The sequence below is a fragment of the Neovison vison genome, chromosome 2, assembly GCF_020171115.1.
Source record: "Neovison vison isolate M4711 chromosome 2, ASM_NN_V1, whole genome shotgun sequence".
NCBI lineage: Eukaryota > Metazoa > Chordata > Mammalia > Carnivora > Mustelidae > Neogale > Neogale vison.
The window spans coordinates 156848069-156873757 of record NC_058092.1 but is presented as its reverse complement, the minus strand read 5'-3'; the positions used below and the strand labels follow the sequence as shown (position 1 = coordinate 156873757).

General features: G+C 55.0%; 1 long non-coding RNA gene across 1 annotated transcript in view; it reads right to left on the bottom strand.

The window, feature by feature from the left end:
- Positions 1 to 25689, bottom strand: part of LOC122900614 — a 191447-nt gene that overhangs the window by 34774 nt on the left and 130984 nt on the right. The window contains exons 13-14 of the long non-coding RNA XR_006383272.1: positions 17662 to 17765; positions 8357 to 8460 (exon numbers count right to left, since the gene is read on the bottom strand). This is a non-coding gene — a long non-coding RNA (uncharacterized LOC122900614). The remainder of the gene's footprint in view (positions 1 to 8356; positions 8461 to 17661; positions 17766 to 25689) is intronic.

Sequence of the window (25689 nt, the reverse complement as noted above, 5' to 3'; positions counted from 1 at the left end):
AAACAAGAGCAAAAAAGACTAGGTAATGTAATTGGGAACTTAAGCAATCATCTACAAAAATACTCATATTTCTAAATTGCGTAATGTTTTAGAATAAGCACAGTTTTAATAGCTAAGGATCAGACTCTAAGTTTTTTTTTAAATCAGTATTTCTCATATGGTAAGGCTGTTGACAAGACATCAAAACTTTCAGGGATAAAATTAAAATATGGTCATTTTTACATTTGCCAAAATCCCTCTTTATAAACCACCAGTGAACAAATTTTTAACTATTCAGTTGTTTCTTATAAATAGATATAGTCCTACTGAGGATAGCTGCATTTTTTTTATTTTATTTATTTATTTGGCAGAGAGAGATCTCAAGTAGGAGAGGCAGGCAGAGAGAGAGAGGAAGGGAAGCAGGCTCCCTGCAGAGCAGAGACCCCGATGCGGGGCTCGATCCCACGACCCCGAGATCATGACCTGAGCCAAAAGCAGAGGCTTAACCCACTGAGCTATCCAGGTGCCCCGATAACTGCATGTTTTAAAAACTTTTATTCCGGAAAGGTGGACAACGAACACTATTTTCTATTCTTACTCAAAATGGATGTCAGTTAACATTGCCTTATGTAATTGTTGGTAACTCAGTGTTAACATCCCAAGAAATTGCTGTTTGCCCCACTTCCCCAGCTCATTTTCTTCAATTTTAAGCAATTAAAAAATACTGAAATTCAAAATTACATGTGTGTACGTGTGTGTATTCTGCTGCAATTTTTTTCATTTTTTTGGAGGTTTTTTTTGTTTTGTTTTGTTTTGTTTTTTTTGGAGACTATTTTCTTTGGAACTGCCACACCAGAAATCTCCAAAAAGCGCTAGCAGGGGGAAGGGTCAGAGGGAAAGGGAGAGAGAATTTTTTTTTCTTTCTTTAGATTTTATTTATTTGACAGAGAGAGCGCAACAGGCAGAGCAGGAGAGGGAGAAGGAGAAGCAGGCTCCCCGCTGAGCAGGGAGCCAGATGTGGGGCTTGATTCCATCCCAGGGTCCTGGGATCCTGACCTGAGCTGAAGGCAGATGCTTAACTGACTGTGCCACCCAGGTGCCCTGGAAGAGAGAATCTTAAGCAGGCAGCAGACGACACACCCAGGATCGAACCCTCAGGCTCCATCTCAAGACCCTGAGATCATGACCCGAGCCAAAGGCAGGAGTCCATGCTTAAACGACTGAGCGACCCAGGTGACCCTAGATTTTTAATTTTTTTAAATAAAAAAAAACACTGAAATATGAAAAAGGAAAAACTCTGCTTTAAATTTGGATTTGCTCATATTCCCGCATAATTTCTAGGGTGAAACTTTTGTCCTGGTTATTTTCACTCACAGCTTTCTAGGAATATTTGTATCATGGTCCCTTTTTAAGAAGAATGATTAATTCCATCTTGTCATTAAGTCACTATACCCTCATCTTCATTATTACCTTCTACAAGGCACACACTCCAAAATATTTCTAGGAGTCCCGTGTGCCCCATCACAAGCATCCAACAATTTGATAGCGCTGCTACCAAATCACTGCCCCCCCATGCTTCTGCCCCCTGGCTAGTCCCCACACCCTGTACCACTGCCACCCCACTGTGCCATCCCCCACTGCCACCCTGCTGCACCCTACACTCCCGCCACTGTCCCTTCTACCACCCATTCCTGACAGGCCGCTGCCACCAGCGCTGCCACCCTCCACCCTGGTACTCCACAGCAGTTCTCCTTTGTTCCACAATGGCTAACCCTCACCACAGCTGCCCTGTTGCCCTGCCCATTGCAACTGATGCCCTGCTGTGCCACCTCCAGTGCCCTTATCGCTCCCTTGTGCAACCCCCGGGACTCTGCCACCCTGCTGCGCCACCCTCCAGTGCTTCTACTGCCCTGGTACCTGTGTTTCCAACAGCACCACCACTGCTACCGTGGTCACCCTGCTCCTGCCCATCTCCACTGCCCCACCCAGCCCCCAAGCCATGCTGTGCCATTGCCATGTAACTGCTGCGCCACTGGTCCCTCCCAGCCACATGCAGGCCAATCCCTCCCCACTTCACCTCCCTGCTTTGCCTCCCCATGTGCTGCCATCTCAAGTCACTGCCTTCCTCAAATCACTGCTGCCTCACTGCCCTGCCCCCACCATTTCTTCACTGCATACTCTCCCCTTGCTGCCGCGGCTGTGCAGAGCCCCTGCCCTGCCCACACAGCTATGAACCTGATGCTTTTGCCCTGCTGGTCCCACCAAACACCCCCGAACTGCTCCCGCCTGTCGGCCCACCACCCAGCCCCAGTGCCTCCAGATTCCCTACCCGTTGACCTGCTGCTGCCGCCCCACGCATACCAGCCTTCTCCCAATGCTGCTACTGCCTGGGTGCCCCCGCCTCGTGACCCTGCCGTCCGCAGCACACCCCTCATACTGTCCACCTTACCACCGCTGCTGCAGCTAAGCTGCTGCCCTGTGCCCCAGGCCACTGCTGACCTTCACTGTCCAGCCCCACTGACATGCACTAAGGCCCTACCCCGCCCTTCATGCCCTACCTGAGCAGTTGCTGTGCCGCTGCCTCTCAGCTGGTTCCGTCCCCCCATCTCCGCATGCCACCACCCGCCTGCCACCCCACATGCACCCGTGCAGCCGTGCTGTCCCACCCCGCCCACCACCATGCTCATTCCTGTCCTGATGCCCCACCACCCCTCTCTGCTACTACCACCCCTCTCTGCTCTCCCCACATCCCCACTACCAATCCCCTGAACACCCCCTCGCCGTCACTGCCCCCTTACCGCTACCCTGCTTCTGATCTGCTGCCACCCTGGGTCCCACTCTTGCCCTATGTCCTGCTGCTTCCCTGTGTCCTGCAGCTGCTGGTCTTCATAGTACAGCCCTATGCAGCCCTGCCCTGTTGACTTGCATGATTGCCCCACCTACCACGCTGGCCCCTGCTGTTCCTGCCCACCCCTCCCTGCAGATACCACCTAGATGTTATCCCTTTCCCCCACTCTGGAGCCTTCCCGATCCCCTACCCCTATTGCCGCGCTGAGTCATGAGTCCATGAGCCGCCCCATGAGTACTAATCCACCTTCCGTGCACTGGTACCGGCAGGCTGCCCTCACAACGTGAGCCGCTCCCACCGCACTGCACCACCGTCCACAGCTCCCCCACTTAAAACCACCATTGCCTCTCGGCTGCTACCCTGGGTCCCCGCTACTGCTGCTGCTAACAGTGGTCCCGCCCTGTAGACAAGCACCAAGCCCAGCAAAGCCAGGCCCTTGCTTTGCTGCCTGACCCACCACACCATGACATTGAGACCCTGCTCATACCCGGCTAGTCCTGCCCACCCCCAAGGACACTACCGCCTAGCTACTCCCCTCCCCCCACTCCAATGCCTCCCGGCTGCCAAGCATGTGGCTGCCCAGCACGTCCACCACCCCCAGCGCGGCTACCAACTTGCTGCTCCCCAGAAATGCACCCCTGCCACCCTGCTGTGCCCCCACAAAGGCCCCTTTACTGCCAAGCCACATCTGTGTCCTGTGCCTCGGCCTCTGCTGTGATTCGCTTCCCCGCCTCATTGGCATCACTATGAGCAGGTCCAGCAAGCCAGCCAAGCTGTCTCTGTGCTGCGCCTCAGGGATGGTCCCACCCTCCCTATGCTGCCCTGCCACCTCTATTCCAACACCCCGTCCAGGTGCCACACTGCTGAACCCCTCAGATGGCACACAGCTCCCGACCCACGGGCCTCTACCTCTCCCTGCGCCACTACTGCCTGGTTGCCCCCTCCCCCGACTCTGGTGACCCCAGGTCTCTCCCCTACTGGTTCCACCCCCATACCTGAGCGTTTTCATCTCTCTGACACCTCCTGGCACCCTTGCAGCCCTGCCACCCCCGCCCACCACGCCGAGACACTCACCTCCCGATGATGCCAGGCTGGTCCCTCCCCTCCACCCTCCAGAACCACCTAATTGCTTCCCCCTCCCCCGGTTCCGTTGTCTCCCTGCTGCCAGCCGCATTACCATGCTACTGGCACCCTATCCACCACCTCCCCATGCTTCCACCACATTGCTACCGCCCCCATACATCCCTGCCCCCCTTACCTCAGCTGCCCCCGCTCCACTGCGGCCCTGTGCCCCAGGCCACTGTGTTGCTTTGCCCTCCCGCCCCTTTGACGCGCACGATGGGCCCGCCCACCACCCCCTCCTAACTGTTGCTGCCCCACTGCCTGAGGCTTCTCCCACCCCCTCACCCCCTCACCCCCTCTGCTGCCGCCTAGATTCCGACAATCCACCACAGGTGCCACACAGCTCCCACCCCTCCCTGTGCCACTACTGTCTGTCCCCTTCCACGCCTCTGGTGACCCCTGCTCCCTCCTCCGTGATCCCGTCCCCCTACCTCAGTGTTGTCTCCCAGCTGCCAACCCCTCAGGCCCATGCAGCCCCACCCACCACGCCGTGACGTTTACGCCCGGCTTAGGCCCAGCTTGTCCCGCCACCAACACCCCCCCCCAATACTGCCTGACGGCTTTCCCCTTCCCCGCGCTCCGTTGCCTCCCTGCTGCCAGGCACATTACCGTGCTACGTCCACCCTGAATATCTGCCCTCCTCTCCAACGCAGCTCACACTGCTACCATCACATGCACCCCTGCCGGCCTGCTGTGCCCCTCACGCTGCCGCCCTTACCTCAGCTGCTGCTGATCCCAGGCAGCCCTACGCCCCAGGTCTCCGCTGTGCTATGCGTCCCCGCCCCCTTGATGTGCACTGTAGGGTCACCCACCACGCCCACCCCGCTGAAGCTGCCCCGCCCCCTTGAAGTGCATGATGGACCCACCCACCACGCCATCCTAACCGTCGCTACACTGCTGCCTGGGGCTGCTCCCACCCCCTCGACCCCTCTGCTGCCGTCTAGATTCCACCCATCCCCCAGAGGTGCCACACAGCTACCCCACTGGGCTGACACGCAGATCCCACCCCTCCCTGTGCCACTTTTGCCTGCCCCCATCCCTGCCTCTGCTGACCCCTACTCCCTTCCCTGTGATCCCGTCCCCCTATCTCAGTGTTGTCTCCTGGCGGCCAACTCCTCAGACCCATGTAGCCCCGCCCACCGTGCCGTAACGTTGACGCCCCGCGGATGCCGAGATTGTCCTGCTCCCCTCCACGTGCCACTATCGTCTAACTGCTTTCCCCCTCCCCCCTGCTCCGTTGCCTCCCCGCTGCCAGGCATATTACTGTGCTACTTCTGCCCTGAATATCTGCCCCCCTCCCCACGTGGCTCACATTGCTATCCCCACTGGCACCCTTGCCAGCCTGCTGTGCCCCGCACACTGCCCCCCTTACCTCAGCTGCCGCTGCTCCCAGGCAGCCCTAGGCCCCAGCCTCCACTGGGCTACGCCGCCCCGCCCCCTTGACGTGCACTCTGGGGCCGCCCACCACGCCAGTCTGTTGTGGACCCGCCCACCATGCCCTCCACTGCTGCTGCCCCACGCCCCTGACGTGCATCATGGGCCCGCCCACCACGCCCCCGCCCCGCCTCCGCTGCTGCAGCTGCTGAGCCACTGCCTCTGGGCTGATCCCACCCCACTCCCAGTTGCTGCTGCCTAGATTCCATACCCCCCTCACAGTCGCTGCAGGGCTGCCCCACTTGGCTGACACAGCTCCCCCACCACGGCCTGCTACAGCTCCCTGTGCCACTACTGCCCAGTTGTCCCCTCACCTGGCTCTGGTGACCTCTGCTCCCTCTCTCACTGGTCCCGCCCCCTACCATAAGGTCATCACCTGGCTGCCACCTCCTCCCACCTGGGGAGCCACACGGCCCCACCTACCACCCCATGCCATGACAGCCCCATTGCCCCACTGAGTTGCCCTTGATTCCTTCTGCCAAGGCCCGCCCCCCACAGCTACCCCCCCCCCAGGAACCTGCTGTCCTGCTGCACATCCACCCAGCGCCACTGCAGCCTTCCCCAAGCTACTGCCCACGTTGCCCCTTCTTGCAGCCCTGCCCCTGCCCCCAATCCCCGCCCCGCCACCCGTTGGCCTGGTGCTGCTGCCAGCGTTTCAGCCCACCGCCCCTTCCATGGTTGCCCTGCTGCCACTGCCTTGCCCCACTACCATGAGACCGACACCCCGCTGATCCTGCCCACCCCCCACCATTAGCCTCCAACCCACTACCATCCTGCTTAACCCCCCCACTCTGCTGCTGAACCACTATGCCCCACCAACGCCACTGCCACCCCACTGCACCTCCCCAACATCGCTCTGACTGCAACCCAGTGACATTGCTTCCCGCTGCCCTGCCCTGTTGCTGCTGTCCTGCTGCACCCACCCTCCACTGCTACCTGGCTGGACTGCACACCCTGCCCTCGATGTGGCCCCAACAAACCCTACCCCCACCACTTCTCTGCCCCTGGGACCCTTACCGTCACCTCACTGCCCATCGGCTGCTGCCCCAGGTTCACACGCTGCCCTTGCACTGGCTTCGAAGCCCTGCCCCCCTCCATGCCCTGTTGTCCTGCTCACCACGCCAGGCGTGGACTCGCCTCCATCCCCCTCACAGGTCCTCTCTCCTAACCGCAAGCTACTGTCTAGCATCCCTCCCCACCCCAAGGGCTTCCCTGCCTGCTGCCCTCCCCGTTTTCAAGGGCTCCCACCCCACTGTTCCCACCTCCCGTCCCCCGCTGCTACTGCCTGGCTACTCCACCAAATCCTTGCCTCAGCCGCCATACCTCCCTTGTGCAATACTCTACTTTTCTTGAGGATATGCCAGGCATCAACCTAAATATTTTACATATACCATCTTAATGAATCCTCACAACTACTCTGAGAAAAATGCTATCCTCTATCACATTGTAAATGAGGAAACTGAGGCTTAGAAAGATTCAATATTTTGGGGCACCTGGGTGGCTCAGTGGGTTAAGCCTCTGCCTTTGGCTCAGGTCATGATCCCAGGATCCCCTGGGATCGAGCCCCGCATTGGGCTCCCTGCTCAGCAGAGAACCTGCTTCCGCTCTCTCTCTGCCTGCCTCTCTGCCTACTGTGATCTGTCAAATAAATAAAACAAAATATTTAAAATAAAAGAAAGTTAAAAAAAGAAAGAGAAAGAAAGAAATGAAAGAAATAAGGAAGGTTGGTTCAATATCTTGCCTGCAAAGAGTATGAAACAGCTGAAATTCAGACTCAGGTGGGTCTGACTCTTGAGCACAGACTCACTCCCATACTGCCTCTCACTCTTTCTCCACAGAGAACAGGTCCGTCTCTACCTGTCTCCGAAACCTTACAGAATTCGGCTGCTTTGTTTTCTCTCCAATGCAAAGGAGCCTGTATTCTGTACCTCCAGAGCCATTTCCCTCCCATACTCCAAGTCTGAATTTCCACCTTGAACTCCTCTTGTCCAAAACTGAACCTTCCTATATTCCTCCAAATATGCTTCACCTTTGGTGCCCCCTGTTGACTCCTCTGCCATGCATTCTTAGAAACATCACGGCATTTTTTATTCACCTCTGCCCCTGGCCCCTTTTCATAATCAGTTTCCAAGTTGTGTTAATTTTACTCCTGAATGACTAAATTATCCACTTGTCTCCATTCCACCAGCCTGAACCACCCCCACATCGCCTCTGAACTTTGCTTTATAGTCTATTTCTATTCATCTTGAATCATTACCACTTCCTACCCTCTATTCCAGTGACTGGTCTACATGTCTTATATCCCTCACCAAACTATGAGCCCCTACAGGGTAGGAAACGTGATTCATCTCGGAATTTGCCATAGCACTTAACACAGTATCTAGCATATGGCGGGTGCTTAGCTAGTATTGACTGGCTTAATTTGTAAATTCTCTATGTAAATCAATATATTAGCCAAACTGCCTATTAGACCATTTGAAATCCACAGAGCTCAGAGCAGCAAAACCGTGAAAGTAGATTCAAATCATCAAAATTGCCAGGAGATCTGATTCACCTGAGTCCCATTCTGATCTTGTCGAAATTTGTCATTAGGCTCAGCAATCCTGCTTTTTTGTTCCTGTGGAACACTCCAGGATAAACCATCCACTGGCACCAAAGCCCTTTTCTCATCATTCCCACCACACCCTGCAAGGTCAGAATATGTCATTTTCCTTCATGTCTCAGTCTATGAGATGCTAGGTGGTACCTAAACCCCTTTGCAGTGATAATAACTCTTGCCAAAGTACTTTGAACTTGGCAGGTCACCCTGTTGTTACAAGCATTCCCATGCCCAGAGGCCACCACTAGGAGGCTCCAGCATGTCCCTGAAACCAGGCTGTTCAGCAAGTCTCTGGGAATGACTGGGGGAAAATTCCAAGCCTTGATTCCAAACTCTATATAAGGGAAAGCAGGGCAATCCCGATGACCACTCACCTCAGTATATAGCTGGATGTCCCAGGGCCTGATGCAGAACAGGTGTTATCTTGTCCCTGCATATTGGAGATTCCTGGTGTGGCAGTTATGTGGATGGCCCCTGCCTGCAAAACAAAAGAGAAGCATAAGATCTAATCATCTCACAAAGGGAAGAGGGGCTTCGAAGAGTGCAACATTTCGCTCTCTCTCTCTCTCTCTCTTTTTTTTTTTTTTTTTTTGGCTTTGGTCAACTAACTATGCATACGAAGAGCATCTTGGTGCTACTGTTAGTGTTTATGGCACAAACACACATAACCAAGTACCCCTTCTAAAATGCTTAGTGATTGCAGCCTTTGACATTTTACATATATCAAAGGGATCAAAGGTTCTTGTGTAGAAGTAGAAATCCAGACCCATGAAGTATTTCATTCTTGGAATGACTGTAAAGAAAAAGGCAAGATCAACAGCTTTATTTCCTTTACAAGCTTGATTTCATATGAGGTATGGCAACTAAAATCATTCGCAAATTTTTGTAAATTAATATTTAGCATAATCAGAGAGGTGCTTCTGAATTGTAGGAAGAATCTAAAACATCTGGGAAGTAATATATTCTACAAATTGAAAACCCTTAAGTCAGTTTTCCAGTAAGCTCAGAAAAGGAACATTTGCGCATGCCTCTAAACTGTCTTAGCATTTATACATGCAAACTGAGAAAAATGTTGTATATTGTGGGAAACATAAAAACAATATTTTAAAAGAAGAAATAACCTTTCAACAACAATTCCACCATATACTATGATATCATATCTATACTCACACTAATCAAAAGTATCAATAAAATTTAATATAGCATGACTTTATTACAACACAGGAACAATGTACAAATAATATTTAAGATCCTGAGTTCCCAAGTAGTAAGCTTTGAGCCTTAAAAAAAGCATTTGGAGTAATATAAACTTTACTGCTTAAACAAGAGCAAAAAAGACTAGGTAATGTAATTGGGAACTTAAGCAATCATCTACAAAAATACTCATATTTCTAAATTGCGTAATGTTTTAGAATAAGCACAGTTTTAATAGCTAAGGATCAGACTCTAAGTTTTTTTTTAAATCAGTATTTCTCATATGGTAAGGCTGTTGACAAGACATCAAAACTTTCAGGGATAAAATTAAAATATGGTCATTTTTACATTTGCCAAAATCCCTCTTTATAAACCACCAGTGAACAAATTTTTAACTATTCAGTTGTTTCTTATAAATAGATATAGTCCTACTGAGGATAGCTGCATTTTTTTTATTTTATTTATTTATTTGGCAGAGAGAGATCTCAAGTAGGAGAGGCAGGCAGAGAGAGAGGAAGGCAGAGAGAGAGAGGAAGGGAAGCAGGCTCCCTGCTGAGCAGAGAGCCCGATGCGGGGCTCGATCCCACGACCCCGAGATCATGACCTGAGCCAAAGGCAGAGGCTTAACCCACTGAGCTATCCAGGTGCCCCGATAACTGCATGTTTTAAAAACTTTTTTTCCGGAAAGGTGGACAACTAACACTATTTTCTATTCTTATTCAAAATGGATGTCAGTTAACATTGCCTTATGTAATTGTTGGTAACTCAGTGTTAACATCCCAAGAAATTGCTGTTTGCCCCAATTCCCCAGCTCATTTTCTTCAATTTTAAGCAATTAAAAAAATGCTAAAATTCAAAATTACATGTGTGTATGTGTGTGTATTCTGCTGCAATTTATTTCATTTTTTGGAGGTTTTTTTTTTTTTTTTGGAGACTATTTTCTTTGGAACTGCCACACCAGAAATCTCCAAAAAGCGATAGCAGGGGGAAGGGTCAGAGGGAAAGGGAGAGAGAATTTTTTTTTTCTTTCTTAAGATTTTATTTATTTGACAGAGAGAGCGCAACAGGCAGAGCAGGAGAGGGAGAAGGAGAAGCAGGCTCCCCACTGAGCAGGGAGCCAGATGTGGGGCTTGATTCCATCCCAGGGTCCTGGGATCCTGACCTGAGCTGAAGGCAGATGCTTAACTGACTGTGCCACCCAGGTGCCCTGGAAGAGAGAATCTTAAGCAGGCAGCAGACGCCACACCCAGGATCGAACCCTCAGGCTCCATCTCAAGACCCTGAGATCATGACCCGAGCCAAAGGCAGGAGTCGATACTTAACCGACTGAGCGACCCAGGTGACCCTAGATTTTTAATTTTTTTAAATAAAAAAAAAAAACACTGAAATATGAAAATGGAAAAACTCTAATTTAAATTTGGATTTGCTCATATTCCCGCATAATTTCTAGGGTGAAACTTTTGTCCTGGTTATTTTCACTCACAGCTTTCTAGGAATATTTGTATCATGGTCCCTTTTTAAGAAGAATGATTAATTCCATCTTGTCATTAAGTCACTATACCCTCATCTTCATTATTACCTTCTACAAGGCACACACTCCAAAATATTTCTAGGAGTCCCGTGTGCCCCATCACAAGCATCCAACAATTTGATAGCGCTGCTACCAAATCACTGCCCCCCCATGCTTCTGCCCCCTGGCTAGTCCCCACACCCTGTACCACTGCCACCCCACTGTGCCATCCCCCACTGCCACCCTGCTGCACCCTACACTCCCGCCACTGTCCCTTCTACCACCCATTCCTGACAGGCCGCTGCCACCAGCGCTGCCACCCTCCACCCTGGTACTCCACAGCAGTTCTCCTTTGTTCCACAATGGCTAACCCTCACCACAGCTGCCCTGTTGCCCTGCCCATTGCAACTGATGCCCTGCTGTGCCACCTCCAGTGCCCTTATCGCTCCCTTGTGCAACCCCCGGGACTCTGCCACCCTGCTGCGCCACCCTCCAGTGCTTCTACTGCCCTGGTACCTGTGTTTCCAACAGCACCACCACTGCTACCGTGGTCACCCTGCTCCTGCCCATCTCCACTGCCCCACCCAGCCCCCAAGCCATGCTGTGCCATTGCCATGTAACTGCTGCGCCACTGGTCCCTCCCAGCCACATGCAGGCCAATCCCTCCCCACTTCACCTCCCTGCTTTGCCTCCCCATGTGCTGCCATCTCAAGTCACTGCCTTCCTCAAATCACTGCTGCCTCACTGCCCTGCCCCCACCATTTCTTCACTGCATACTCTCCCCTTGCTGCCGCGGCTGTGCAGAGCCCCTGCCCTGCCCACACAGCTATGAACCTGATGCTTTTGCCCTGCTGGTCCCACCAAACACCCCCGAACTGCTCCCGCCTGTCGGCCCGCCACCCAGCCCCAGTGCCTCCAGATTCCCTACCCGTTGACCTGCTGCTGCCGCCCCACGCATACCAGCCTTCTCCCAATGCTGCTACTGCCTGGGTGCCCCCGCCTCGTGACCCTGCCGTCCGCAGCACACCCCTCATACTGTCCACCTTACCACCGCTGCTGCAGCTAAGCTGCTGCCCTGTGCCCCAGGCCACTGCTGACCTTCACTGTCCAGCCCCACTGACATGCACTAAGGCCCTACCCCGCCCTTCATGCCTACCTGAGCAGTTGCTGTGCCGCTGCCTCTCAGCTGGTTCCGTCCCCCCATCTCCGCATGCCACCACCCGCCTGCCACCCCACATGCACCCGTGCAGCCGTGCTGTCCCACCCCGCCCACCACCATGCTCATTCCTGTCCTGATGCCCCACCACCCCTCTCTGCTACTACCACCCCTCTCTGCTCTCCCCACATCCCCACTACCAATCCCCTGAACACCCCCTCGCCGTCACTGCCCCCTTACCGCTACCATGCTTCTGATCTGCTGCCACCCTGGGTCCCACTCTTGCCCTATGTCCTGCTGCTTCCCTGTGTCCTGCAGCTGCTGGTCTTCATAGTACAGCCCTATGCAGCCCTGCCCTGTTGACTTGCATGATTGCCCCACCTACCATGCTGGCCCCTGCTGTTCCTGCCCACCCCTCCCTGCAGATACCACCTAGATGTTATCCCTTTCCCCCACTCTGGAGCCTTCCCGATCCCCTACCCCTATTGCCGCGCTGAGTCATGAGTCCATGAGCCGCCCCATGAGTACTAATCCACCTTCCGCGCACTGGTACCGGCAGGCTGCCCTCACAACGTGAGCCGCTCCCACCGCACTGCACCACCGTCCACAGCTCCCCCACTTAAAACCACCATTGCCTCTCGGCTGCTACCCTGGGTCCCCGCTACTGCTGCTGCTAACAGTGGTCCCGCCCTGTAGACAAGCACCAAGCCCAGCAAAGCCAGGCCCTTGCTTTGCTGCCTGACCCACCACACCATGACATTGAGACCCTGCTCATACCCGGCTAGTCCTGCCCACCCCCAAGGACACTACCGCCTAGCTACTCCCCTCCCCCCACTCCAATGCCTCCCGGCTGCCAAGCATGTGGCTGCCCAGCACGTCCACCACCCCCAGCGCGGCTACCAACTTGCTGCTCCCCAGAAATGCACCCCTGCCACCCTGCTGTGCCCCCACAAAGGCCCCTTTACTGCCAAGCCACATCTGTGTCCTGTGCCTCGGCCTCTGCTGTGATTCGCTTCCCCGCCTCATTGGCATCACTATGAGCAGGTCCAGCAAGCCAGCCAAGCTGTCTCTGTGCTGCGCCTCAGGGATGGTCCCACCCTCCCTATGCTGCCCTGCCACCTCTATTCCAACACCCCGTCCAGGTGCCACACTGCTGAACCCCTCAGATGGCACACAGCTCCCGACCCACGGGCCTCTACCTCTCCCTGCGCCACTACTGCCTGGTTGCCCCCTCCCCCGACTCTGGTGACCCCAGGTCTCTCCCCTACTGGTTCCACCCCCATACCTGAGCGTTTTCATCTCTCTGACACCTCTTGGCACCCTTGCAGCCCTGCCACCCCGCCCACCACGCCGAGACACTGACCTCCCGATGATGCCAGGCTGGTCCCTCCCCTCCACCCTCCAGAACCACCTAATTGCTTCCCCCTCCCCCGGTTCTGTTGTCTCCCTGCTGCCAGCCGCATTACCATGCTACTGGCACCCTATCCACCACCTCCCCATGCTTCCACCACATTGCTACCGCCCCCATACATCCCTGCCCCCCTTACCTCAGCTGCCGCCGCTCCACTGCGGCCCTGTGCCCCAGGCCACTGTGTTGCTTTGCCCTCCCGCCCCTTTGACGCGCACGATGGGCCCGCCCACCACCCCCTCCTAACTGTTGCTGCCCCACTGCCTGAGGCTTCTCCCACCCCCTCACCCCCTCACCCCCTCTGCTGCCGCCTAGATTCCGACAATCCACCACAGGTGCCACACAGCTCCCACCCCTCCCTGTGCCACTACTGTCGGTCCCCTTCCACGCCTCTGGTGACCCCTGCTCCCTCCTCCGTGATCCCGTCCCCCTACCTCAGTGTTGTCTCCCAGCTGCCAACCCCTCGGGCCCATGCAGCCCCACCCACCACGCCGTGACGTTTACGCCCGGCTTAGGCCCAGCTTGTCCCGCCACCAACACCCGCCCCCCAATACTGCCTGACGGCTTTCCCCTTCCCCGCGCTCCGTTGCCTCCCTGCTGCCAGGCACATTACCGTGCTACGTCCACCCTGAATATCTGCCCTCCTCTCCAACGCAGCTCACACTGCTACCATCACATGCACCCCTGCCGGCCTGCTGTGCCCCTCACGCTGCCGCCCTTACCTCAGCTGCTGCTGATCCCAGGCAGCCCTACGCCCCAGGTCTCCGCTGTGCTATGCGTCCCCGCCCCCTTGATGTGCACTGTAGGGTCACCCACCACGCCCACCCCCGCTGAAGCTGCCCCGCCCCCTTGAAGTGCATGATGGACCCACCCACCACGCCATCCTAACCGTCGCTACACTGCTGCCTGGGGCTGCTCCCACCCCCTCGACCCCTCTGCTGCCGTCTAGATTCCACCCATCCCCCAGAGGTGCCACACAGCTACCCCACTGGGCTGACACGCAGATCCCACCCCTCCCTGTGCCACTTTTGCCTGCCCCCATCCCTGCCTCTGCTGACCCCTACTCCCTTCCCTGTGATCCCGTCCCCCTATCTCAGTGTTGTCTCCTGGCGGCCAACTCCTCAGACCCATGTAGCCCCGCCCACCGTGCCGTAACGTTGACGCCCCGCGGATGCCGAGATTGTCCTGCTCCCCTCCACGTGCCACTATCGTCTAACTGCTTTCCCCTCCCCCCTGCTCCGTTGCCTCCCCGCTGCCAGGCATATTACTGTGCTACTTCTGCCCTGAATATCTGCCCCCCTCCCCACGTGGCTCACATTGCTATCCCCACTGGCACCCTTGCCAGCCTGCTGTGCCCCGTACACTGCCCCCCTTACCTCAGCTGCCGCTGCTCCCAGGCAGCCCTAGGCCCCAGCCTCCACTGGGCTACGCCGCCCCGCCCCCTTGACGTGCACTCTGGGGCCGCCCACCACGCCAGTCTGTTGTGGACCCGCCCACCATGCCCTCCACTGCTGCTGCCCCACGCCCCTGACGTGCATCATGGGCCCGCCCACCACGCCCCCCGCCCCGCCTCCGCTGCTGCAGCTGCTGAGCCACTGCCTCTGGGCTGATCCCACCCCACTCCCAGTTGCTGCTGCCTAGATTCCATACCCCCCTCACAGTCGCTGCAGGGCTGCCCCACTTGGCTGACACAGCTCCCCCACCACGGCCTGCTACAGCTCCCTGTGCCACTACTGCCCAGTTGTCCCCTCACCTGGCTCTGGTGACCTCTGCTCCCTCTCTCACTGGTCCCGCCCCCTACCATAAGGTCATCACCTGGCTGCCACCTCCTCCCACCTGGGGAGCCACACGGCCCCACCTACCACCCCATGCCATGACAGCCCCATTGCCCCACTGAGTTGCCCTTGATTCCTTCTGCCAAGGCCCGCCCCCCACAGCTACCCCCCCCCAGGAACCTGCTGTCCTGCTGCACATCCACCCAGCGCCACTGCAGCCTTCCCCAAGCTACTGCCCACGTTGCCCCTTCTTGCAGCCCTGCCCCTGCCCCCAATCCCCGCCCCGCCACCCGTTGGCCTGGTGCTGCTGCCAGCGTTTCAGCCCACCGCCCCTTCCATGGTTGCCCTGCTGCCGCTGCCTTGCCCCACTACCATGAGACCGACACCCCGCTGATCCTGCCCACCCCCCACCATTAGCCTCCAACCCACTACCATCCTGCTTAACCCCCCCACTCTGCTGCTGAACCACTATGCCCCACCAACGCCACTGCCACCCCACTGCACCTCCCCAACATCGCTCTGACTGCGACCCAGTGACATTGCTTCCCGCTGCCCTGCCCTGTTGCTGCTGTCCTGCTGCACCCACCCTCCACTGCTACCTGGCTGGACTGCACACCCTGCCCTCGATGTGGCCCCAACAAACCCTACCCCCACCACTTCTCTGCCCCTGGGACCCTTACCGTCACCTCACTGCCCATCGGCTGCTGCCCCAGGTTCACACGCTGCCCTTGCACTGGCTTCGAAGCCCTGCCCCCCTCCATGCCCTGTTGTCCTGCTCACCACGCCAGGCGTGGACTCGCCTCCATCCCCCTCACAGGTCCTCTCTCCTAACCGCAAGCTACTGTCTAGCATCCCTCCCCACCCCAAGGGCTTCCCTGCCTGCTGCCCTCCCCGTTTTCAAGGGCTCCCACCCCACTGTTCCCACCTCCCGTCCCCCGCTGCTACTGCCTGGCTACTCCACCAAATCCTTGCCTCAGCCGCCATACCTCCCTTGTGCAATACTCTACTTTTCTTGAGGATATGCCAGGCATCAACCTAAATATTTTACATATACCATCTTAATGAATCCTCACAACTACTCTGAGAAAAATGCTATCCTCTATCACATTGTAAATGAGGAAACTGAGGCTTAGAAAGATTCAATATTTTGGGGCACCTGGGTGGCTCAGTGGGTTAAGCCTCTGCCTTTGGCTCAGGTCATGATCCCAGGATCCCCTGGGATCGAGCCCCGCATTGGGCTCCCTGCTCAGCAGAGAACCTGCTTCCGCTCTCTCTCTGCCTGCCTCTCTGCCTACTGTGATCTGTCAAATAAATAAAACAAAATATTTAAAATAAAAGAAAGTTAAAAAAAGAAAGAGAAAGAAAGAAATGAAAGAAATAAGGAAGGTTGGTTCAATATCTTGCCTGCAAAGAGTATGAAACAGCTGAAATTCAGACTCAGGTGGGTCTGACTCTTGAGCACAGACTCACTCCCATACTGCCTCTCACTCTTTCTCCACAGAGAACAGGTCCGTCTCTACCTGTCTCCGAAACCTTACAGAATTCGGCTGCTTTGTTTTCTCTCCAATGCAAAGGAGCCTGTATTCTGTACCTCCAGAGCCATTTCCCTCCCATACTCCAAGTCTGAATTTCCACCTTGAACTCCTCTTGTCCAAAACTGAACCTTCCTATATTCCTCCAAATATGCTTCACCTTTGGTGCCCCCTGTTGACTCCTCTGCCATGCATTCTTAGAAACATCACGGCATTTTTTATTCACCTCTGCCCCTGGCCCCTTTTCATAATCAGTTTCCAAGTTGTGTTAATTTTACTCCTGAATGACTAAATTATCCACTTGTCTCCATTCCACCAGCCTGAACCACCCCCACATCGCCTCTGAACTTTGCTTTATAGTCTATTTCTATTCATCTTGAATCATTACCACTTCCTACCCTCTATTCCAGTGACTGGTCTACATGTCTTATATCCCTCACCAAACTATGAGCCCCTACAGGGTAGGAAACGTGATTCATCTCGGAATTTGCCATAGCACTTAACACAGTATCTAGCATATGGCGGGTGCTTAGCTAGTATTGACTGGCTTAATTTGTAAATTCTCTATGTAAATCAATATATTAGCCAAACTGCCTATTAGACCATTTGAAATCCACAGAGCTCAGAGCAGCAAAACCGTGAAAGTAGATTCAAATCATCAAAATTGCCAGGAGATCTGATTCACCTGAGTCCCATTCTGATCTTGTCGAAATTTGTCATTAGGCTCAGCAATCCTGCTTTTTTGTTCCTGTGGAACACTCCAGGATAAACCATCCACTGGCACCAAAGCCCTTTTCTCATCATTCCCACCACACCCTGCAAGGTCAGAATATGTCATTTTCCTTCATGTCTCAGTCTATGAGATGCTAGGTGGTACCTAAACCCCTTTGCAGTGATAATAACTCTTGCCAAAGTACTTTGAACTTGGCAGGTCACCCTGTTGTTACAAGCATTCCCATGCCCAGAGGCCACCACTAGGAGGCTCCAGCATGTCCCTGAAACCAGGCTGTTCAGCAAGTCTCTGGGAATGACTGGGGGAAAATTCCAAGCCTTGATTCCAAACTCTATATAAGGGAAAGCAGGGCAATCCCGATGACCACTCACCTCAGTATATAGCTGGATGTCCCAGGGCCTGATGCAGAACAGGTGTTATCTTGTCCCTGCATATTGGAGATTCCTGGTGTGGCAGTTATGTGGATGGCCCCTGCCTGCAAAACAAAAGAGAAGCATAAGATCTAATCATCTCACAAAGGGAAGAGGGGCTTCGAAGAGTGCAACATTTCGCTCTCTCTCTCTCTCTCTCTCTTTTTTTTTTTTTTTTTGGCTTTGGTCAACTAACTATGCATACGAAGAGCATCTTGGTGCTACTGTTAGTGTTTATGGCACAAACACACATAACCAAGTACCCCTTCTAAAATGCTTAGTGATTGCAGCCTTTGACATTTTACATATATCAAAGGGATCAAAGGTTCTTGTGTAGAAGTAGAAATCCAGACCCATGAAGTATTTCATTCTTGGAATGACTGTAAAGAAAAAGGCAAGATCAACAGCTTTATTTCCTTTACAAGCTTGATTTCATATGAGGTATGGCAACTAAAATCATTCGCAAATTTTTGTAAATTAATATTTAGCATAATCAGAGAGGTGCTTCTGAATTGTAGGAAGAATCTAAAACATCTGGGAAGTAATATATTCTACAAATTGAAAACCCTTAAGTCAGTTTTCCAGTAAGCTCAGAAAAGGAACATTTGCGCATGCCTCTAAACTGTCTTAGCATTTATACATGCAAACTGAGAAAAATGTTGTATATTGTGGGAAACATAAAAACAATATTTTAAAAGAAGAAATAACCTTTCAACAACAATTCCACCATATACTATGATATCATATCTATACTCACACTAATCAAAAGTATCAATAAAATTTAATATAGCATGACTTTATTACAACACAGGAACAATGTACAAATAATATTTAAGATCCTGAGTTCCCAAGTAGTAAGCTTTGAGCCTTAAAAAAAGCATTTGGAGTAATATAAACTTTACTGCTTAAACAAGAGCAAAAAAGACTAGGTAATGTAATTGGGAACTTAAGCAATCATCTACAAAAATACTCATATTTCTAAATTGCGTAATGTTTTAGAATAAGCACAGTTTTAATAGCTAAGGATCAGACTCTAAGTTTTTTTTTAAATCAGTATTTCTCATATGGTAAGGCTGTTGACAAGACATCAAAACTTTCAGGGATAAAATTAAAATATGGTCATTTTTACATTTGCCAAAATCCCTCTTTATAAACCACCAGTGAACAAATTTTTAACTATTCCGTTGTTTCTTATAAATAGATATAGTCCTACTGAGGATAGCTGCATTTTTTTTATTTTATTTATTTATTTGGCAGAGAGAGATCTCAAGTAGGAGAGGCAGGCAGAGAGAGAGGAAGGCAGAGAGAGAGAGGAAGGGAAGCAGGCTCCCTGCTGAGCAGAGAGCCCGATGCGGGGCTCGATCCCACGACCCCGAGATCATGACCTGAGCCAAAGGCAGAGGCTTAACCCACTGAGCTATCCAGGTGCCCCGATAACTGCATGTTTTAAAAACTTTTTTTCCGGAAAGGTGGACAACTAACACTATTTTCTATTCTTATTCAAAATGGATGTCAGTTAACATTGCCTTATGTAATTGTTGGTAACTCAGTGTTAACATCCCAAGAAATTGCTGTTTGCCCCAATTCCCCAGCTCATTTTCTTCAATTTTAAGCAATTAAAAAAATGCTAAAATTCAAAATTACATGTGTGTATGTGTGTGTATTCTGCTGCAATTTATTTCATTTTTTGGAGGGTTTTTTTTTTTTTTTTGGAGACTATTTTCTTTGGAACTGCCACACCAGAAATCTCCAAAAAGCGATAGCAGGGGGAAGGGTCAGAGGGAAAGGGAGAGAGAATTTTTTTTTTCTTTCTTAAGATTTTATTTATTTGACAGAGAGAGCGCAACAGGCAGAGCAGGAGAGGGAGAAGGAGAAGCAGGCTCCCCACTGAGCAGGGAGCCAGATGTGGGGCTTGATTCCATCCCAGGGTCCTGGGATCCTGACCTGAGCTGAAGGCAGATGCTTAACTGACTGTGCCACCCAGGTGCCCTGGAAGAGAGAATCTTAAGCAGGCAGCAGACGCCACACCCAGGATCGAGCCCTCAGGCTCCATCTCAAGACCCTGAGATCATGACCCGAGCCAAAGGCAGGAGTCGATACTTAACCGACTGAGCGACCCAGGTGACCCTAGATTTTTAATTTTTTTAAATAAAAAAAAAAAAACACTGAAATATGAAAATGGAAAAACTCTAATTTAAATTTGGATTTGCTCATATTCCCGCATAATTTCTAGGGTGAAACTTTTGTCCTGGTTATTTTCACTCACAGCTTTCTAGGAATATTTGTATCATGGTCCCTTTTTAAGAAGAATGATTAATTCCATCTTGTCATTAAGTCACTATACCCTCATCTTCATTATTACCTTCTACAAGGCACACACTCCAAAATATTTCTAGGAGTCCCGTGTGCCCCATCACAAGCATCCAACAATTTGATAGCGCTGCTACCAAATCACTGCCCCCCCATGCTTCTGCCCCCTGGCTAGTCCCCACACCCTGTACCACTGCCACCCCACTGTGCCATCCCCCACTGCCACCCTGCTGCACCCTACACTCCCGCCACTGTCCCTTCTACCACCCATTCCTGACAGGCCGCTGCCACCAGCGCTGCCACCCTCCACCCTGGTACTCCACAGCAGTTCTCCTTTGTTCCACAATGGCTAACCCTCACCACAGCTGCCCTGTTGCCCTGCCCATTGCAACTGATGCCCTGCTGTGCCACCTCCAGTGCCCTTATCGCTCCCTTGTGCAACCCCCGGGACTCTGCCACCCTGCTGCGCCACCCTCCAGTGCTTCTACTGCCCTGGTACCTGTGTTTCCAACAGCACCACCACTGCTACCGTGGTCACCCTGCTCCTGCCCATCTCCACTGCCCCACCCAGCCCCCAAGCCATGCTGTGCCATTGCCATGTAACTGCTGCGCCACTGGTCCCTCCCAGCCACATGCAGGCCAATCCCTCCCCACTTCACCTCCCTGCTTTGCCTCCCCATGTGCTGCCATCTCAAGTCACTGCCTTCCTCAAATCACTGCTGCCTCACTGCCCTGCCCCCACCATTTCTTCACTGCATACTCTCCCCTTGCTGCCGCGGCTGTGCAGAGCCCCTGCCCTGCCCACACAGCTATGAACCTGATGCTTTTGCCCTGCTGGTCCCACCAAACACCCCCGAACTGCTCCCGCCTGTCGGCCCGCCACCCAGCCCCAGTGCCTCCAGATTCCCTACCCGTTGACCTGCTGCTGCCGCCCCACGCATACCAGCCTTCTCCCAATGCTGCTACTGCCTGGGTGCCCCCGCCTCGTGACCCTGCCGTCCGCAGCACACCCCTCATACTGTCCACCTTACCACCGCTGCTGCAGCTAAGCTGCTGCCCTGTGCCCCAGGCCACTGCTGACCTTCACTGTCCAGCCCCACTGACATGCACTAAGGCCCTACCCCGCCCTTCATGCCTACCTGAGCAGTTGCTGTGCCGCTGCCTCTCAGCTGGTTCCGTCCCCCCATCTCCGCATGCCACCACCCGCCTGCCACCCCACATGCACCCGTGCAGCCGTGCTGTCCCACCCCGCCCACCACCATGCTCATTCCTGTCCTGATGCCCCACCACCCCTCTCTGCTACTACCACCCCTCTCTGCTCTCCCCACATCCCCACTACCAATCCCCTGAACACCCCCTCGCCGTCACTGCCCCCTTACCGCTACCCTGCTTCTGATCTGCTGCCACCCTGGGTCCCACTCTTGCCCTATGTCCTGCTGCTTCCCTGTGTCCTGCAGCTGCTGGTCTTCATAGTACAGCCCTATGCAGCCCTGCCCTGTTGACTTGCATGATTGCCCCACCTACCACGCTGGCCCCTGCTGTTCCTGCCCACCCCTCCCTGCAGATACCACCTAGATGTTATCCCTTTCCCCCACTCTGGAGCCTTCCCGATCCCCTACCCCTATTGCCGCGCTGAGTCATGAGTCCATGAGCCGCCCCATGAGTACTAATCCACCTTCCGCGCACTGGTACCGGCAGGCTGCCCTCACAACGTGAGCCGCTCCCACCGCACTGCACCACCGTCCACAGCTCCCCCACTTAAAACCACCATTGCCTCTCGGCTGCTACCCTGGGTCCCCGCTACTGCTGCTGCTAACAGTGGTCCCGCCCTGTAGACAAGCACCAAGCCCAGCAAAGCCAGGCCCTTGCTTTGCTGCCTGACCCACCACACCATGACATTGAGACCCTGCTCATACCCGGCTAGTCCTGCCCACCCCCAAGGACACTACCGCCTAGCTACTCCCCTCCCCCCACTCCAATGCCTCCCGGCTGCCAAGCATGTGGCTGCCCAGCACGTCCACCACCCCCAGCGCGGCTACCAACTTGCTGCTCCCCAGAAATGCACCCCTGCCACCCTGCTGTGCCCCCACAAAGGCCCCTTTACTGCCAAGCCACATCTGTGTCCTGTGCCTCGGCCTCTGCTGTGATTCGCTTCCCCGCCTCATTGGCAGCACTATGAGCAGGTCCAGCAAGCCAGCCAAGCTGTCTCTGTGCTGCGCCTCAGGGATGGTCCCACCCTCCCTATGCTGCCCTGCCACCTCTATTCCAACACCCCGTCCAGGTGCCACACTGCTGAACCCCTCAGATGGCACACAGCTCCCGACCCACGGGCCTCTACCTCTCCCTGCGCCACTACTGCCTGGTTGCCCCCTCCCCCGACTCTGGTGACCCCAGGTCTCTCCCCTACTGGTTCCACCCCCATACCTGAGCGTTTTCATCTCTCTGACACCTCTTGGCACCCTTGCAGCCCTGCCACCCCCGCCCACCACGCCGAGACACTGACCTCCCGATGATGCCAGGCTGGTCCCTCCCCTCCACCCTCCAGAACCACCTAATTGCTTCCCCCTCCCCCGGTTCTGTTGTCTCCCTGCTGCCAGCCGCATTACCATGCTACTGGCACCCTATCCACCACCTCCCCATGCTTCCACCACATTGCTACCGCCCCCATACATCCCTGCCCCCCTTACCTCAGCTGCCGCCGCTCCACTGCGGCCCTGTGCCCCAGGCCACTGTGTTGCTTTGCCCTCCCGCCCCTTTGACGCGCACGATGGGCCCGCCCACCACCCCCTCCTAACTGTTGCTGCCCCACTGCCTGAGGCTTCTCCCACCCCCTCACCCCCTCACCCCCTCTGCTGCCGCCTAGATTCCGACAATCCACCACAGGTGCCACACAGCTCCCACCCCTCCCTGTGCCACTACTGTCGGTCCCCTTCCACGCCTCTGGTGACCCCTGCTCCCTCCTCCGTGATCCCGTCCCCCTACCTCAGTGTTGTCTCCCAGCTGCCAACCCCTCAGGCCCATGCAGCCCCACCCACCACGCCGTGACGTTTACGCCCGGCTTAGGCCCAGCTTGTCCCGCCACCAACACCCGCCCCCCAATACTGCCTGACGGCTTTCCCCTTCCCCGCGCTCCGTTGCCTCCCTGCTGCCAGGCACATTACCGTGCTACGTCCACCCTGAATATCTGCCCTCCTCTCCAACGCAGCTCACACTGCTACCATCACATGCACCCCTGCCGGCCTGCTGTGCCCCTCACGCTGCCGCCCTTACCTCAGCTGCTGCTGATCCCAGGCAGCCCTACGCCCCAGGTCTCCGCTGTGCTATGCGTCCCCGCCCCCTTGATGTGCACTGTAGGGTCACCCACCACGCCCACCCCGCTGAAGCTGCCCCGCCCCCTTGAAGTGCATGATGGACCCACCCACCACGCCATCCTAACCGTCGCTACACTGCTGCCTGGGGCTGCTCCCACCCCCTCGACCCCTCTGCTGCCGTCTAGATTCCACCCATCCCCCAGAGGTGCCACACAGCTACCCCACTGGGCTGACACGCAGATCCCACCCCTCCCTGTGCCACTTTTGCCTGCCCCCATCCCTGCCTCTGCTGACCCCTACTCCCTTCCCTGTGATCCCGTCCCCCTATCTCAGTGTTGTCTCCTGGCGGCCAACTCCTCAGACCCATGTAGCCCCGCCCACCGTGCCGTAACGTTGACGCCCCGCGGATGCCGAGATTGTCCTGCTCCCCTCCACGTGCCACTATCGTCTAACTGCTTTCCCCTCCCCCCTGCTCCGTTGCCTCCCCGCTGCCAGGCATATTACTGTGCTACTTCTGCCCTGAATATCTGCCCCCCTCCCCACGTGGCTCACATTGCTATCCCCACTGGCACCCTTGCCAGCCTGCTGTGCCCCGCACACTGCCCCCCTTACCTCAGCTGCCGCTGCTCCCAGGCAGCCCTAGGCCCCAGCCTCCACTGGGCTACGCCGCCCCGCCCCCTTGACGTGCACTCTGGGGCCGCCCACCACGCCAGTCTGTTGTGGACCCGCCCACCATGCCCTCCACTGCTGCTGCCCCACGCCCCTGACGTGCATCATGGGCCCGCCCACCACGCCCCCGCCCCGCCTCCGCTGCTGCAGCTGCTGAGCCACTGCCTCTGGGCTGATCCCACCCCACTCCCAGTTGCTGCTGCCTAGATTCCATACCCCCCTCACAGTCGCTGCAGGGCTGCCCCACTTGGCTGACACAGCTCCCCCACCACAGCCTGCTACAGCTCCCTGTGCCACTACTGCCCAGTTGTCCCCTCACCTGGCTCTGGTGACCTCTGCTCCCTCTCTCACTGGTCCCGCCCCCTACCATAAGGTCATCACCTGGCTGCCACCTCCTCCCACCTGGGGAGCCACACGGCCCCACCTACCACCCCATGCCATGACAGCCCCATTGCCCCACTGAGTTGCCCTTGATTCCTTCTGCCAAGGCCCGCCCCCCACAGCTACCCCCCCCCCAGGAACCTGCTGTCCTGCTGCACATCCACCCAGCGCCACTGCAGCCTTCCCCAAGCTACTGCCCACGTTGCCCCTTCTTGCAGCCCTGCCCCTGCCCCCAATCCCCGCCCCGCCACCCGTTGGCCTGGTGCTGCTGCCAGCGTTTCAGCCCACCGCCCCTTCCATGGTTGCCCTGCTGCCGCTGCCTTGCCCCACTACCATGAGACCGACACCCCGCTGATCCTGCCCACCCCCCACCATTAGCCTCCAACCCACTACCATCCTGCTTAACCCCCCCACTCTGCTGCTGAACCACTATGCCCCACCAACGCCACTGCCACCCCACTGCACCTCCCCAACATCGCTCTGACTGCGACCCAGTGACATTGCTTCCCGCTGCCCTGCCCTGTTGCTGCTGTCCTGCTGCACCCACCCTCCACTGCTACCTGGCTGGACTGCACACCCTGCCCTCGATGTGGCCCCAACAAACCCTACCCCCACCACTTCTCTGCCCCTGGGACCCTTACCGTCACCTCACTGCCCATCGGCTGCTGCCCCAGGTTCACACGCTGCCCTTGCACTGGCTTCGAAGCCCTGCCCCCCTCCATGCCCTGTTGTCCTGCTCACCACGCCAGGCGTGGACTCGCCTCCATCCCCCTCACAGGTCCTCTCTCCTAACCGCAAGCTACTGTCTAGCATCCCTCCCCACCCCAAGGGCTTCCCTGCCTGCTGCCCTCCCCGTTTTCAAGGGCTCCCACCCCACTGTTCCCACCTCCCGTCCCCCGCTGCTACTGCCTGGCTACTCCACCAAATCCTTGCCTCAGCCGCCATACCTCCCTTGTGCAATACTCTACTTTTCTTGAGGATATGCCAGGCATCAACCTAAATATTTTACATATACCATCTTAATGAATCCTCACAACTACTCTGAGAAAAATGCTATCCTCTATCACATTGTAAATGAGGAAACTGAGGCTTAGAAAGATTCAATATTTTGGGGCACCTGGGTGGCTCAGTGGGTTAAGCCTCTGCCTTTGGCTCAGGTCATGATCCCAGGATCCCCTGGGATCGAGCCCCGCATTGGGCTCCCTGCTCAGCAGAGAACCTGCTTCCGCTCTCTCTCTGCCTGCCTCTCTGCCTACTGTGATCTGTCAAATAAATAAAACAAAATATTTAAAATAAAAGAAAGTTAAAAAAAGAAAGA